This window comes from Rhipicephalus sanguineus, chromosome 1 (genome assembly GCF_013339695.2).
Source record: "Rhipicephalus sanguineus isolate Rsan-2018 chromosome 1, BIME_Rsan_1.4, whole genome shotgun sequence".
NCBI lineage: Eukaryota > Metazoa > Arthropoda > Arachnida > Ixodida > Ixodidae > Rhipicephalus > Rhipicephalus sanguineus.
The window spans coordinates 248,246,110-248,261,342 of record NC_051176.1 but is presented as its reverse complement, the minus strand read 5'-3'; positions in this window follow the sequence as shown (position 1 = coordinate 248,261,342).

Sequence of the window (15,233 nt, the reverse complement as noted above, 5' to 3'; positions counted from 1 at the left end):
ACCGCCTCACGACCTCTAAATCTCGCGCTCGTCCCGTTTGGCGCGAGCCCCCGTTTAATGAGCCGTATTCTCGGGGCGGCCGGCACGCGTGCGCACGAGCGTGGTCCAAACTCGCGTGTCGAGCGCCGACTTGGGACGCGCGCGCACCCGCATCCGGCCCAAAATAGAAAGAGGTGACTGTTATTCCGCCCGGTCGACGACCTCCGCGTGCTGCCAGCGAAAGGCTCGCTCGGCGGGCGCCGCGAGCACGAAGCCGGCCAGAAGGTGGTCGCGCCCGTCGTCCCACGCAGCCAGCCGCCCCCCGTGTCCGGCCGCCAAGAATGCACTGCCCACGCACGCCGTGCGCTTCACCCCTTTCTGCCGGCCGGAAACCAGGACGCCCTTGCCCACTCCGAATGCGCGCGCTGCCGCCACGAGTAGGGGCCCCCGCGGCAATGCTGCGCGACGACGGCAGTGACAGAAGTTGAGGAGAACTGACGCTGCGACTGCGCCCCGTGGATGGATTTCGACCATCCATCGCCAGAGCGTACGATCGATCGACACCGCAGCTCACACGCTCACACTTGGCAGTTTTATGGGCGATGCGAAAGCCGGCTCAATTGAAGCTGCGCAGTGGGTCTCCCTCCCTCGCACTCTCTGGATGAGGATGAGAACAGCTTTCGCGATCACCTCCCAGGTAGCAGCAGGAGACCTGCAGAAGACGACTCGGGAGTGAATTCTGGTCATGCGCCTCTGGATGTCTATCCAAGTGCTGAGGAAGAATTCTACGTATCCGCCCCCTGAACTCATGCACGCGTTCAACCGCACTAAAGAATGTCAGGCCCTTTTCGAAAGGCTCAACAATCGCACGCGTGTCAAGGTCATCCGTCAGGGTACCGTGTCACCGCCCGCCCTTGGGCGTCGACAGCACCGCGTTTCCGCGCAGCTTACGTCACAAGCTGCTGCCGCTCCTGCGAAGGCCTGCTTTTGTGGAACAGCTGGATCAGCGAGTACCCTCGTGAGCCGCGCCCCCACAGCTCCGCGAATGTCAAGGTCCCGGACAAAGCGAAATATGTCTCCTCCCATATATATATATATATACCGTACATAGATACACGGGATGGGCTCCTCCAAAAAAATAAATAAATTATATCTATGCAACGACGCGTTCGAACTTCTCAGATATTTGCCGTTCAACGTTGCTTTCACTTCTCGAGTCTCGTGCGTGCTTGCTAAACATTGTTTAAGACGGGAACAAACAGTGCTGGACACGGGACGGTGAAAGAACGACAGGCAAGGGCGCTGAACTAACAACTACTGGTTTATTGCTGGGAGTTGCAGTATATATACAGAAGTCTTGCGCAGAAGCTTCCTATAATAATGTACCGACCAGCCTGAGGAACCGAAATCCCGAGACACAAAAATGCCCAATACATGCAGGCGAGCAATAGATTCATTACGCCATTCACTTCGGGGTTTTGCCTCGCGTTGCTGCATAACTATAGGGTGGTAGAACGTTACAGAATGTCCGGCTACAATCGCACTGGCACGAAAAGCACGTTCTACAGAAAACGCGAACACCTGACGCCATTTCCTCGACGTGAAATTGCGTCTTGTTGGTATGCAGGTTGGCCGAACGTGTGACTTCACAGTTACTGAGGGCGCCGCACATTCCAGAACGCAAGAAATCAAACAAACAAACAAACAAACAAACAAACAAACAAACAAACAAACAAACAAACAAACAAACAAACAAACAAACAAACAAAACCATTGCTGTTCTATAAATTTCGCAAGAGAGTTAGCATAGGGTATACAGTTTAGGGACGTTAAACCCCCAAGTTCAACTAATTTTAACACATGCACAACTACAAACAAACGCAAAGCTCTCACATGTACATGCTATAATAAATACATTATCAGAATAAATTTGTAACTGTTAGGTAATTCCTAAAAACCATGTTTTAAAGAGGTCACTTGTTCCACGCAAAGCTGTGGGCATCCACAAATGCGCTGCAATCACCATTTAATTCTGTTAATGACCAGAGGTAAGCATCCTTTTTTTATAAAAGTATATAACTCGTCAGAGGGGCTTAAATGCCTCTTTGGTACGGAACCGGATTATACGTATTGTAAAGAGGTTTATTGGGCAAGCCGAACGAACGGGTGGTAGCTCGGAAAAGAGGTAGAACAAGATGGTGGTGTTCCAACGCCGATCTCGTGCCTTTCTCTCGCGATGATGATAGCTTAGCCCGTGTTTAATGTCTTCCTTTCTTCATTATAGTATAATGTACGGTACAGCCTATATAAGTTTTGTGCGTCTTTCGGGCGCTTATTTTACCATTCCAGTATGCCAATACCCAACTTTTGGTGTCCTTGTCCCCTGATGTTTCTCTTCCCTTGCGCAGTTTCAACCCGTGTCTATCTTATAATTTATACCGCGTCTTATAACGCGACATTGCATTTCGTAATCACCAAAACTTACACGTGGGCGTGCACGCGCAATCGAGTGCTATAAGAAAACGATTCGTAGTGACGTGTGTCCCTCCCGCATAGCTCTGGTTTCTTTATCAACAATTCCGATTGTGTTTAATGCCACGCAATAACACGTGGACTATGATAGACTGTGTTAATCCCAGTTATAATGTGGCTGCCACGGCCGGGAATCGAACCCGCGACATCGTTCTGAGCGGCATGACGCTCAGGTCCGGCGCTGATGTCCTGTCCATCTCGGGCATGCAGAAGGAAACAGATTGCATAAGGAGCGTGAATTTTCCATCGCATGCAGTATCGGCCCAACAAGTGACGACTGGGAGCGAATGTGTTGGCCTCTAGAGGATCTTTGGTTCCCGGTTGTTTGGCTCCCGCATGACGCGTATCTCTGCCATGCAGAAAAGGAGCGCCACATCTTACCGTGCGCTCTGGCATTACAATCACGTGTTGAAATGACTTGCTCGACTTCAATCATTTTGTGCAGTGCTCTCTCCTATACAGTTCTTTCCTTCCTCCCTGCTCTCGTTCTTGGGATTTTAGAAGCTTGAATCGTGAACCATGCAACTACAGCCCAGCTGCATGAGACTAGCGGATGCTTAATTTCCTTCGTTTGATCTCTAAATGGAAAACAAAACAAGAACTGGAGCAGCACGTATACAGAGCATGTTTATCGGTCGAAAGAAACGAAGAAAAAAGTAGGCGAGCCGACGTGTCGAGCAGCTGCACACACATCAACTTCCGCCGGACTCCCTCGGGGACCGCAGCAGCCTCGATTGCGATCTTCCAAGGTTAACGTTACTGCGCCGAATAACATGACCAAAGTGGTCGTGTATATATCGTCGGCAGACACACGGAGCACGCGCGGTAGCGTGTTCGTTCTTTACCTCTTTGTTTGATTGGTGCAGCGCGGCAAACGGGCGCGTGTTTCATCGCTATAGCCGAGATTGCATGCTAATAATACTACTATAGCGTCGATAAAAACCTGCGTGCCCGAAGCTATGCGCACGGGCGAAAGATAAACTAATAAAAATGAAGAGGGTCGACTCGCCTCTCGGGCGCAGCTTTTCTGCTTCGCTACGCCTTCCGCGCGACGTCGTGTTCATGCGATCGTCGTTGCGATGGCGCCAAAATAAGGCGGCTCTCGCACCGTCAGAAAGCTATATACGGGACGCGCACCGCGATAGGGGTGAATCTTGTCGCGCTACTGGCTGAGAGAAGCGGTTCCGGCGCGTCGGTCCATGGGCCCACAGCACATATACAGTAGCCGTCTTCATCGCGGCGAGCTTATCCGATTCTACCCAAACACGGGCAGCACGCACACGCTTGGATGGCTCCCGGCAGAGCAGCACGTGCAGGAGGCTGAAGGCAGTGTTCCTGTTTCCACTATAAGGGACGATGCGCGTGCACGTCATCGCGCGAGTCTCCATGCGACAGCGCATCCTTTATTCAGCCCAGCGCTAGCGCACTCCCATGGCTATCCGGAAGAGAAGACAGTAGCACGCACCCCTCGGACGTTGACACTGCAGCCGCTCTCCTTTGTTCTGCCACATTTCCTGTGGGATCGTTAATGCCCACCCCCCCTTGTTTTTGTCTTGCTTGAATTCGCATGGTTTTCCAGACCACACAATAGCGTGAACTCCTGCCTCGTGCAATAAACCAGAGCAACGGCTCGTGGAGCTGGCTTTGTATGCGTACGGGTGGGGACATATACTTATAGGACAGCTTGGGTCAGTTCAGTGGATCTGTGCGCGTACCACAGCAGTTCAAGTTTTTTTTTTTTTTTTTCAGAACAGAGCCACAGCTTACTGTATATACTTCAGCCGCTGAGCGCAGTGGCAGAATACTTAATTAGGACAGCTCACAGAGCATTCAGGTGCTGGTCCCAGGTGACATTGGATGTAAGAGCCGCACCAGTTCGAAGCAGGAGCGTAGCCAATAGGTGTCACAACATCCCCATTACGGAAATTTGGGGCTATCACAGGCTTGCGGCCTGAATGTCCAACGAGACTGAATGTCCAATAGTGGACATTCAGTCTCGTTGGACATTGCGTCTCGGTTGTACATTCAGTCTCGCTGGACATTCCGCCCCGGTCACAAATTTCGCTTTTCCGTTTGGCAGTGTCTAGCGTTACGTCTAGACGTAACGACAGGAGCCGTTGCAGTTACGTCAGGATGTAAGAATAACGAGTCTTAAAGTTACGTTCAGCGTGACAATACAAATGCAGCCCGTTAAACCTACCGAACCGATTGGCCCTAGTGGCGCAGCGGTTAACGTGTCATGCTCGAAACTGCGAGGACGTTGGTTCGAACCTCGCTGCTGTCCCCCCTTTTTTTCTTTTTTTTTATTGTTTGGTGTTACATTAGTCTGTTACCAGACTGAGAAGCGCGAAGCGGCTGGTGGGTTACGTGCGCCCCAGTGACACGAGCACACCACGGTCGCTGGCACGGACGGGCGCCTGGCACGCGGGCTAAACAGCGCGTGGCCGCGACAGCGGCCAGTAGCGCGTGACCGAGGCCCTGCCGACCGGCCATTGAGCGTTAGCGAAATGGCCGCACTCGCGAAGCGAGGGCGAAGCCACGATTAGTTTTCCGCGCCCGAAGGGCTCAGAGGGCCTTCACTGAGCAACAGGAAAATAATGTACTCACGTTTGTGGAAAACCACATCTGGACTAAAGTCCCTAGAGTTTTCCCTGCTCTGAGTTGTCTGAGAAATTTTAAACTAGGGCGCGTTTATCTCATCTAAACTGGACATTCCGTCCCGTTGGACATTCAGTCTCGTTGGACATTCCGTCTCGGTTGGACGTTCCGTCTCGGTTGGACATTCCGTCTCGTTGGACATTCCGTCTCGATTGGACATTCAGTCTCGTTGGACATTCAGTCTCGTTGGACATTCCGTCTCGGTTACGGATGGGTTTCGGTGCCGCCATACTGGGCTGTTAACCTTGCCGATCATTTATCTTGAACAAGTAAAACGGTTGGGTTGGTGCATTCGACGTTTCCTGACCTTATCGATTCACATCACGAGATACAAAAGTAAGAAAACATTCGTTTAACAGCCCAAGGTGACGGCGCCCATTTGTCTTACGTAAGTAGTCTATAGCGTCTGTCTGTAGTTCCTGGCTTTCCTGTCGTTACCGCACGGTTCGCGCTGATGACGATGGCGATGCGGACTGCACCGCCTCGCTTAGATTGTCCGCGAACGCCGTTTTAGCTCTTTTGCGTCGCACATTTGCGGCGCTCGGCGCGCTCCAAGGATCGTCCGAATTAACCGGGTCACGGCCAAATGTGACCGAATAAATGAGAGTTTGATGCCACATAACAATGCACATGCTTGCCGGGACCAGAGAACACGTACAAACTATCTGATTTTCCGAACTAACGAGCTTCCTACCGGGCGTGGATCACGACCACATGCAGGCTCGACGGTCGCGAAAAGTATCTATATATGCTTAGTGCGACCGTGTTTAGACTCGCAGCCAACTTATGTTTTCGTATTTCGTAGCTCACAAGAGTGTTGACCACGCCGCGAAGAATTTTTCACCAACGTAGGCCACACCAACCCTTCGCACTGCGTTTCTTAGGCGAGAACCTATGAGGCTGCGCTAAGCGACATCATTCAATCGAATCCTGATGCGCTCTTTATCGAGGCCTCGATGTGACAACTAGATTTTCTGAGAAACCCAGCATACACTTGATGCATGGTTATCAAAATTTTTGCCTCCCTATCAGCTTCATAAAATGAGATGACATAATTTCGCTGACATTACTGTATAGTGACCTATGTAAGCTGGTGGATCACTTTGAAAGGAAGGACCCTGACGCTGGTCCGGAAATTCTGTCAGGCAGAGCACAAGTTAATGAAAATGTTACACTTGTAATTTTCCTTTTTCCTTTTCTTTTCTCATTATTTTTCAGTGAAGTGGCGTGACGCTTTTACTGACCTAATAGATTCATTTATTTTCACCTACCGGTCGATAAGGTAGGCGTGTTGTCGAACGGAATTGACGAAAAGTAGGGTTTCGAGAATGACGTGAATAATAAGCATGCTACGAGGCACGTGGAGAAAAATCGCTTCCTTATTTCGTGGAACGTAAATAAATAAATAAATAAAGCTGCAACGATACGTCTACAAATGCGTATACTCTCCGACAGCTATATACGTATGCTTGCGCGCATCGAGCGAGTGAAGAACGAGACCCGAAGCTGTTCGTCGCGCCTCCGCGTTGGTGGCGCACTTGTTCTACGAATATGGGCCGCGCATGCGTGCGTAGGAGTGTGGCCGCGGCACCATTACTCTCGAGTTCACTTTCTTTATTTCTTCTCCTGCGTTTGCCCGACTCGTATCATGGTTTCTTCGAGTTCAGTATATACAGACATTGCTGCGTATGAGGCTAAGAATGTGTTTAGTAATCGAGCCTTTTTGACAGCCCAATGGTAACAACGGCCAAGAGTTGGAAATTGAAATGATTGTTCTGTTTGTCATTCATTCATTACGTGACGCCACGCCTGGTCCGTGGAAAAAAACAAAACAAATAGGGCATGTAGAAAAACAAAACGATGATAAGCGCGACGACTCCGCTTATGCAGAAAAATTATACAGCTGGCATCCAGTCGAAATAATCGTTAATACGTTCGAAGGAAAAACGCAGTGTGGCCTGCGTGCCCGCCGTGAATATTCCGCGCGTGGTCTGACGCTCGAAATTAGTTTTGCACCCCCGCCGCAGAACGTCGTTGTATCTTATTACCTGCGTGCCTATTTTCGTCACAAGCGTATTCTCATGTCCGACAAATAACGGGGCCTCGTCATGCTGCGTCATCGTGTCCCCGCGTGTTTGCGACGCAGTTGTCATCCACGAATGTGGGCCGCGCATGCGCACGGGCCCGCTGCAGCGTGGGGCGAGTGTGGCCGCGACACCATTCAAGCCTGCATGCATACCAGCTCGTACCTCGATACACGAACTCTTTTCAGTTGCACCCTACGCCTTATTGTGCATCCCATGTATGGAAGGTTTTACGCAAGGCACATGAGCGCCGCCATCTTGGGCTGTAAACCATGTGTTTTCACATTTTTGTATATCACGACGTGAATTAATAAGGTCATAATACGTCGAATGTACCAACCCAACCGTTTTCATGCGCACGCGTATACAGTATAGCACCGTTCGTTCAGTTAAAGATACAAGACGGCAAAGTTAACGGCCGAATATAGCGGCACCGAAAGTAGAACAGTCTATGAGACCGAATGACAAACTAAACGCGCTTTGTTGCGCTTCTACAATATGTACTGAAGCACTCGAACGCTCGACGGAGCAGCGACGAGCGCCACTTCGTCCACTCTCAAATATCAGAGCAGACGACCTTGAGTATATATATAAGTAAATGAATGTGCTTTTTTTTTTTTGCGCTCCAGACGATACGACCCTAATGAGCCAAGAACAAAGAAACGACCTTGAAATGCTAGTTATATTGAACAAAAGGAACGAGTCCCGACAGCACGTGCAGCAACTCGGCGAAGTCTATAGCGAAAACAAAGTGTGCTCGATCGGCTTGTCGATGAAGCGCGCCTTATCGCTGCGCTCTCCAAGTCAGATTTTTTATTATTATTATTATTATTTGTCTCCCGCGGATAGGCCGGATGCAGAGCAGTCAACGCAAACGCTGCAGCAGTGTTTGCAACTCCTTCAGTCTGACGGAAACGCGAGCAGGCAACGTCAAAGAGCACGCAGTGAGATTCATACGAATACAGCAGCTGCCTTCTTTGGCGGCATATCCGGGAGATTTCTGGTGCGTCTAGACTCTACAGTTCCATCAAGACAAACCGCTGTGCTTGTAAGGGAGTGCCACATATGAGCCGGCCACCACCACGAGTATATGTTCTTTCTTTCTTTCTTTCTTTCTTTCTTTCTTTCTTTCTTTCTTTCTTTCTTTCTTTCTTTCTTTCTTTCTTTCTTTCTGCGCAACCTTTTCCGCCGTTCCTGCATCCTTCTAAGTGCGATTAGAAAAGGAAAGCGTTGAAGGCAGGGCACGTGATTAATTTGAGCTCCACGGTGCCGCTGAACCAGTGCTAACAATTTACGCGCGGATGCCCATGTGCATGTGCGCCAAGGAGGTTAGAGAAACTTTTCTCTAACCTCCTTGATGTGCGCTGCCTCCGCGTAATGCAGTCGCTGAAAAAAACACGAGAGAAAGCCTTGATTTTTCGTAGTGCTATTGTCAAGCCCGATTCTGCCCACTTAGGCCCTTACGGTAAGAACGCAGACGAGGTATTTGGAGGGCGACAGACACCCCCCCTCCTTTCTTCCTCTCCTGCGCGCACGCCTGTGTCCTTGGTTTCAGGTGATCGGTACTCGCCAGACATCTGGTCAACCTACCGTCACTATTGGCGTAGAACTCAACTGTCCGAGATCTGAACCTCTGGCGGTCTGTATTGTTTCGACAAACGTGCAAACATAGCTCAGCTGACCACTGAGTTATGTAATCAATGCTTGCATACTTTACGAATGTATAGGCAGCGAGAAAGACGAAGCGTTAAGGCGTTAGTGCAATGAGTACGCTACAGCGTGACGTCACGCAGATGAGATGGGCCTGGAAGTTGGCTTCGCCGCCCCAACTAATAGAAAGAGCGAGCTTTCGCGTTGGCTTTGACGGTATCAATAAAGGGTACACGCTTATCTAACCTGCGCAAGCCTTCCAGTGAACGAACGCTCAGAGAACACGAGGTGCGGTATAGTAACTTCGTAAGGCATGCCTCATACTTACTACATTGCGGTTTTGGCACATTGGCACCTGGCGTACCATATATGGTACAACATGTGCCAACTGTATCAGCAGAAGACGTCCTTTCTGACGTGGCCAGGTTGAAAGCCATGCACACAAGCGGCTTTCGGATGCAAAAGCGAAAATAGAAGCTTCCTCTTATGCCGCGTGCGTCTGCACGCCAACCGGAGCAGAATGTGACGTCACTGTCATACATCCGTGCAATGAAGCCGCTTCAACCGGAGAAACCAAAGAGCATTTCGTCAAGAAGCAGCCGCTTTCTTCGACTGCCGCTGACCTTGCATGCTCTGACGCACGTGCTCTTGATCATAAGCCCGCGTGTCAGAAGGAAGAACAAGAAATATTCTAGTTACGTTCCGCGAGAATATATATATATATATATATATATATATATATATATATATATATATATATATATATATATATATATATATATATATAGCTGAAGCCGGACAGTAATATCGAGACAGGTGCGTGATCTGAAGTTATTCGGCGCCTGTCCACAGGCTTCCGGGTTGCGAATGGCGCGGTGAAATTTATACCGCACCACTCATCTGTAGGTGCGATCATGAGTGCCCAGGTGGTGGTCGCGTCATTGAGCTCAGGGCGGAAGGTTGTCCAGCACGGAGTGCGATCGTGTGGGTATAGGTGGCCTACATGCAAAATCCAGCATGCCAGGCACGTGCACCGAAGCCCCATGGACGGCGCGCTAGGCGGATCACTGGGAGCGCGCAATTCCTTATCGGGGCCGTATCGGCTACGCGCCATACGAATTACTTCCGAGAATATTAATACCCACCCACGGAAACTCATTCTCTGCGCGCACAGCTCGTAAAAGAACAACTGCACCCCCGCCCCCATCTCCATTGTATAGGACGCGGAACGCACTGGGCACGCGTACCGCAATCGCAGAGAAAGGGGCGGCGGACACCCCATGTAACCGTTTATCTGAGACCCCCCAGCCTGGTCGACAAAGAGAGGGAGCCCGAGTGTGTGCTCCAATAAGCAGACAAAGGAAAAACAACGGGGCGTCATTAGCCATGCTCAGAATGGACCGCGCACTTCGTTTTGTCGAAACGAAACTCCGCGGAGAGCGAAATTATTTGGAGCTCACGCGAAGAACGGCCGTCAGCACGGCCTGACCTTGACGTCAGCCGTTGGCGTCGATAAAGCCGCAGGTCGGCAACAGAGGACGGAGGCGATCTGGCGCTCGAAAGACGGCCGCGGTGCATGGTCTACAGTTGATCACTTGGATGTCCCCATGTTGACTGGTGGTGGCCGGGCCTGGCGGGCTTGAGTCGAATACCCTCCCCCACCCCCTCTTCCCCCCTACGCGCTTGTTTCATCCTTTAGCTCTGTGACTAGGCAACTGTTGTTCGGATTCAGGGCTATCAAGAGTGTCAGAAACAACAAGTCCTCCTCGTAATATGTACTACTCTTTCGCACGACCTTGCATATAAAAAAAGAGTATATATTGTTATTTAGGAACACACAAAACCTGGCATTGTTTTCTTGATTCCCCCCCCCCCCCCCCCCGGTTTTTAGACTCTGCAGAACTTTAATACATTGCTGGCGACAGATGACACGATTGTAGCTTTTGACTTGGGTTATACACAAAATGACCGACATTTATACACTTGCACGAAAACTCGAAACTGGTGTAGTAGAATAATTCGATCGAAAATGGAACAAATTATCAGGGTGACATCAGGTTCGAGGGATCAATTCCCAGACGAAATGCGTAACAAAGCGCTCCAGGTGCTCTTGAGGTAGTGCGTAACAAAGCGCTGTGTTACGAAGCAGTGGAAAAACTGCACGCGCATACGTTTACCCGAAAATTTTCGGCGCATTTACTGAAACTGATCCTCGGAATTGTATACCAGTTGGATGCGCCTCGCAAGGTCACCAACTTGAGGTAAAAGTAGCTGCGCAAAAACACAAGACGCCCCACGAAGAAAATACGCGACACATACAGGCGCTTCAACGCGCAAATTGCGGGATGGTACGGAAAGTCATTCATTGAAGCTCTATTTTAGTGAGATTTTGTTAATTTTTGAAGTCACACATTCTGGCTTCTCTAATGCAATATTCGCCTCTTCGAAAAAAAAATCTGTCTGAATGACTGGAATTGCAATATATCTGCCGCAGGAGATATGTATTTAAAATTCTGCGCATTCTAAAAATTATATATATATATATAAGCTGTACTATATATAGAGCGTTGGGTCTCGGGCGAGTTGGTATTGCACTTCGAACTTGATGCAGCGTGGCAAGTTCGAAAGTTGGCCGGTGCTTACGATCCTTTGCCGAGCTGCATTAAGTTCCAAATGCTTCGTATATATTTGCAGCAATGGAAATGTGAACAGCGACTTATTGCTACCCCCGCAGTCATTGCTCAAATGCATGAGTGCGAGAGAAAGAAAGAAAATTCTGCAAATTATCCAGCAGCGAGAGCTTTGGGAAAACATAAAGGTCGAGATGGCGCAATGCGTTAAATATTCCAAAGTTTATATTATGATAGCATGACACCTGCAATGTAGTGCGTGGATTACCTGAACCCTTCAAGTTGCTGATGGGCATGAAACCGAAAACCTTGTACGCAAGCTTATTTTCTTTTCAAGTTCGTACTCGAGAGGTTGCACGGCGAGTAATAGATAAGCGCACTGAACTGCCCATCGATACAGATAAGCGCGTCAGTGAAAGCTTAGTACCTAATATCTTTTGCGTAAAAAATACCGGCGCGACGTGCATTACCCCACAGGGCAATGCACTGCGTGCTGTTATGATCCACCAAACCGTCTACTAATGCACTGGCATTGCTAAATAGGGCAGGGACTGGTATCGTTTCGAACTTCGATATATGGTGCGCACCGAGAACTGTTGGTTTGACGTCCCAAAACCACGATATGATTATGAGGGACGCCGTAGTGGAGGGCTCCGGAAATTTCGATTTCCTAGGGTTCTTTAACGTGCACCTAAATCTAAGTATACACGGGCCTCAAGCATTTTAGGCTCCATTGACAATGCGGCCGCCGCAGCCTGGATCCGATCCCGCGACCTTCGGGTCAGAAGTCGAGCACTATAACCACGAGACTACTGCAGCGGGTATATTCTGCGCACAGTCACTGTCTTTTGCCTGCAAGGATATAGCACACGAGTGCTTCGTAACTTATGTCTGTAAAGGCAGAAAAAACACGATAACACAAACCTGCAAGGACATTTGAATCCGCGTGTTATGAAACATAAGACGAATCCATGTAGGAAATCGTTCGCATGATATCCTCTTCAGACCCAGTGTGGACGCCTGCGGGATATGGCTTCCTTTTTCGCAATTAATATGCTAAAATATTCTGACGTAACATAAGGCGATCGAGGTAACACAACACGTCAGGCGTGTATTTCTTTCTGACACAACATGTACTTCTGACACAACACGTCAGGCGTATACCATCTAATTTCAAAAGATGTGACACTGTACGTATATACCAGGCCCGTAGACAGGAATTTTTTTCGGGGGGGCACTTGGTGAAAGCCTTGAAAAAAACCCTATTTTTATCATTTCTTTTTTAAAACACCCCACTCCATCAAAATTTTGAGGGGGGGGTGCCCCCCCCCCCGGCTACGGGCCTGGTATATACCACTCACGCTGTCCTCCCCCCCCCCCCCCCCCCATCCCTCCTTATTTATCGATTTGCGCTAAGTGGCCATTATGTTTATGGTCCAGAAGACACCACTGGGTCGTCATTGGCAATGAAGAGTGCGTGTGTATAGATTACATTTCAAATGCCACCTGATGGCTTGGCAGGTCCAGCATTAATAGCGAATGTAATGAGCTGTCATGTTAGCTATGTAGCATTGCCTTTCGGCAAATTGAAACACGCTTGTGTCAGAACAAAGTGGAGAAGTGAACTCGCAGTCCACCTATACGAATATGCAGATGTGAGCATGCGCGTACTCCTGTTATCTAATCGAGGAAGCAGCTTTGATTTTTTTTTTTTGTTCACGTTCGTAACAAACCGCTTAACGATACAAGAAAAACTGACTTAGACAAGTTTTGTCGGGTCTGAGGAGGAGCAACTGAACGATCGCAGCGCGCCCGAGTTCCCGCTGGAAAATTCAATAAGAAACAATGCGCTATGCGGCTCAGCGTCCACTCTGCAAGGAAGCTCTGCCAGAACCCCGGCACAGCGATCGTGGGTGGCTCACCAGGGTTCCCGTGGCGGCCGCGCGGCACTTGAGCTTGTGCGCCAACAGCGCCGACTGCTGCACGTCGGGGGAGGCCATGGCGACGCTGCCGGTGCACTGCTCCGCCTGCGGCACCGGCCGGGTGTCCAGGTGTGAGCCTCCGGATAAAATAACGAGGGCCTCGATAAGCGCGTCCTTGCTCCCAGGCTTGCGCGCACCTTGCCACGAAGATCTCTTTTTGCGGAACGGGGTGAAACGAGATAAGCGAGGCGTTGTTAAAGCTGTTGTGCGATCTTCGCGCCGCGAGCGGCGTTTCACTTCTTCGGCGGTACACGGAGCCGGCGGTTTATCGCTGAAGAAAGAGAGAACAAATTTAATTGTAATTCGATTCACCATAGATCATCCGAACTATGGTTCGTGAGGTGCTGCAGTATTGTTCGTTTCACGCAGTTCAGGCTTCGTTCAGTGGTTATACGCCGAGCAAAAACTGCCACGAATTGGAGGGAACTAATGTTCACGAAGTTCAGGGCGAATCGAATTAGTTCTCTATACCGGAGCTCCATACCATCAGCCGATACAACACGCGCAAAGCAAATGAAGGTAATGAAGAGTGCTGGTTTGGGGAAAGATATATAGGCGAGTTATTATGGAGGTGCAACACGGAGTTTGATTGATTGCCTTGGGCGTACTGGTACGCTCTGCTTGTCAGGGCCATGTAAATCGGTCCCCCACTGGAGAGACTCTGTGGGGCAGGCACGTAGCCAGAATTTTTTTCCGGGGGGGGGGGGGGGCAAGGCCTATCTGCTTGAAAGAAAGTCTTTCTATGGCAAAAAGAAAAAAAAATGCCCGAGAATATAAAAGGCAGGACAAATTTCGGGCCCCACCCTCTTGCCTACGTGCCTGCTGTGGGGCCTGCTAACGTATAACGTCATATATTGTCGTGGAGTGTGGCTACAACGGGTGAGTAATGCGTGCTGGCGCTCATTGAAGACGAAGCATGAAATCGGAATCCTTGCATGCAAGCAAAAAAATTGGACCGCGATACGACAGACTAAAGCAGGGGGATAAGCAGGGAGGCGAATAAGTACACGGGACACTGCTGTGTGAGCAGAGCACTAAACTTCTTGGCCTTACGTCGCAAATTGTGAAAGGTCGCAAGCGTGACGGCGCTTGCGCTCGTCTCTCTCCGAAGCTTTACTGTGGACAAAGCAACGCAAGCAATCTTTCCAATCTCTCTCTCCCCCACACACACCGTGATCTTTGAGGCGTTGAATTTGTCAAGATGTTACAAGGCCCTTAGTCGCATTATATCACAGTCCTAATAAATGTGAGCGTATATGATCCCGACGCGTGTGTTATCGGCACTACAAGACGGGTCGTGATCTCAGGATGGAGCAGGCAGAACCTTCATGCAAGAATAGCCAGCTGACGAACACGGTAGATAGACAAACCTGCAGACTCATTTGGGTCTTGTCCGCAGTCATCAGTGCCAACGACAAGATAATGAACCTGCGATTCTAGTCGTCTTGTTGCTAGTCTGACATTCACCACCGCATTGTGGCACAGTCCCAGAACAAGCACGTGCATGTATAGCACCAGCAATAACCTTATTATTTAGCCGGAAATAAAGGAGCTCTCTGTCGGGGTCCGCCGTCGGCGAAGCGGCCATTGTTCGCAGAAGCGCGGCATCGGACGCTGCCTCGTCCCCGATCGCAGCCCACACCACTCACGCTCGGCACGAGCGTGCGGCCACGTTCCGCTCTTGCGGAACAAAAGGCCGGGACCATCTGCAGCAGAGG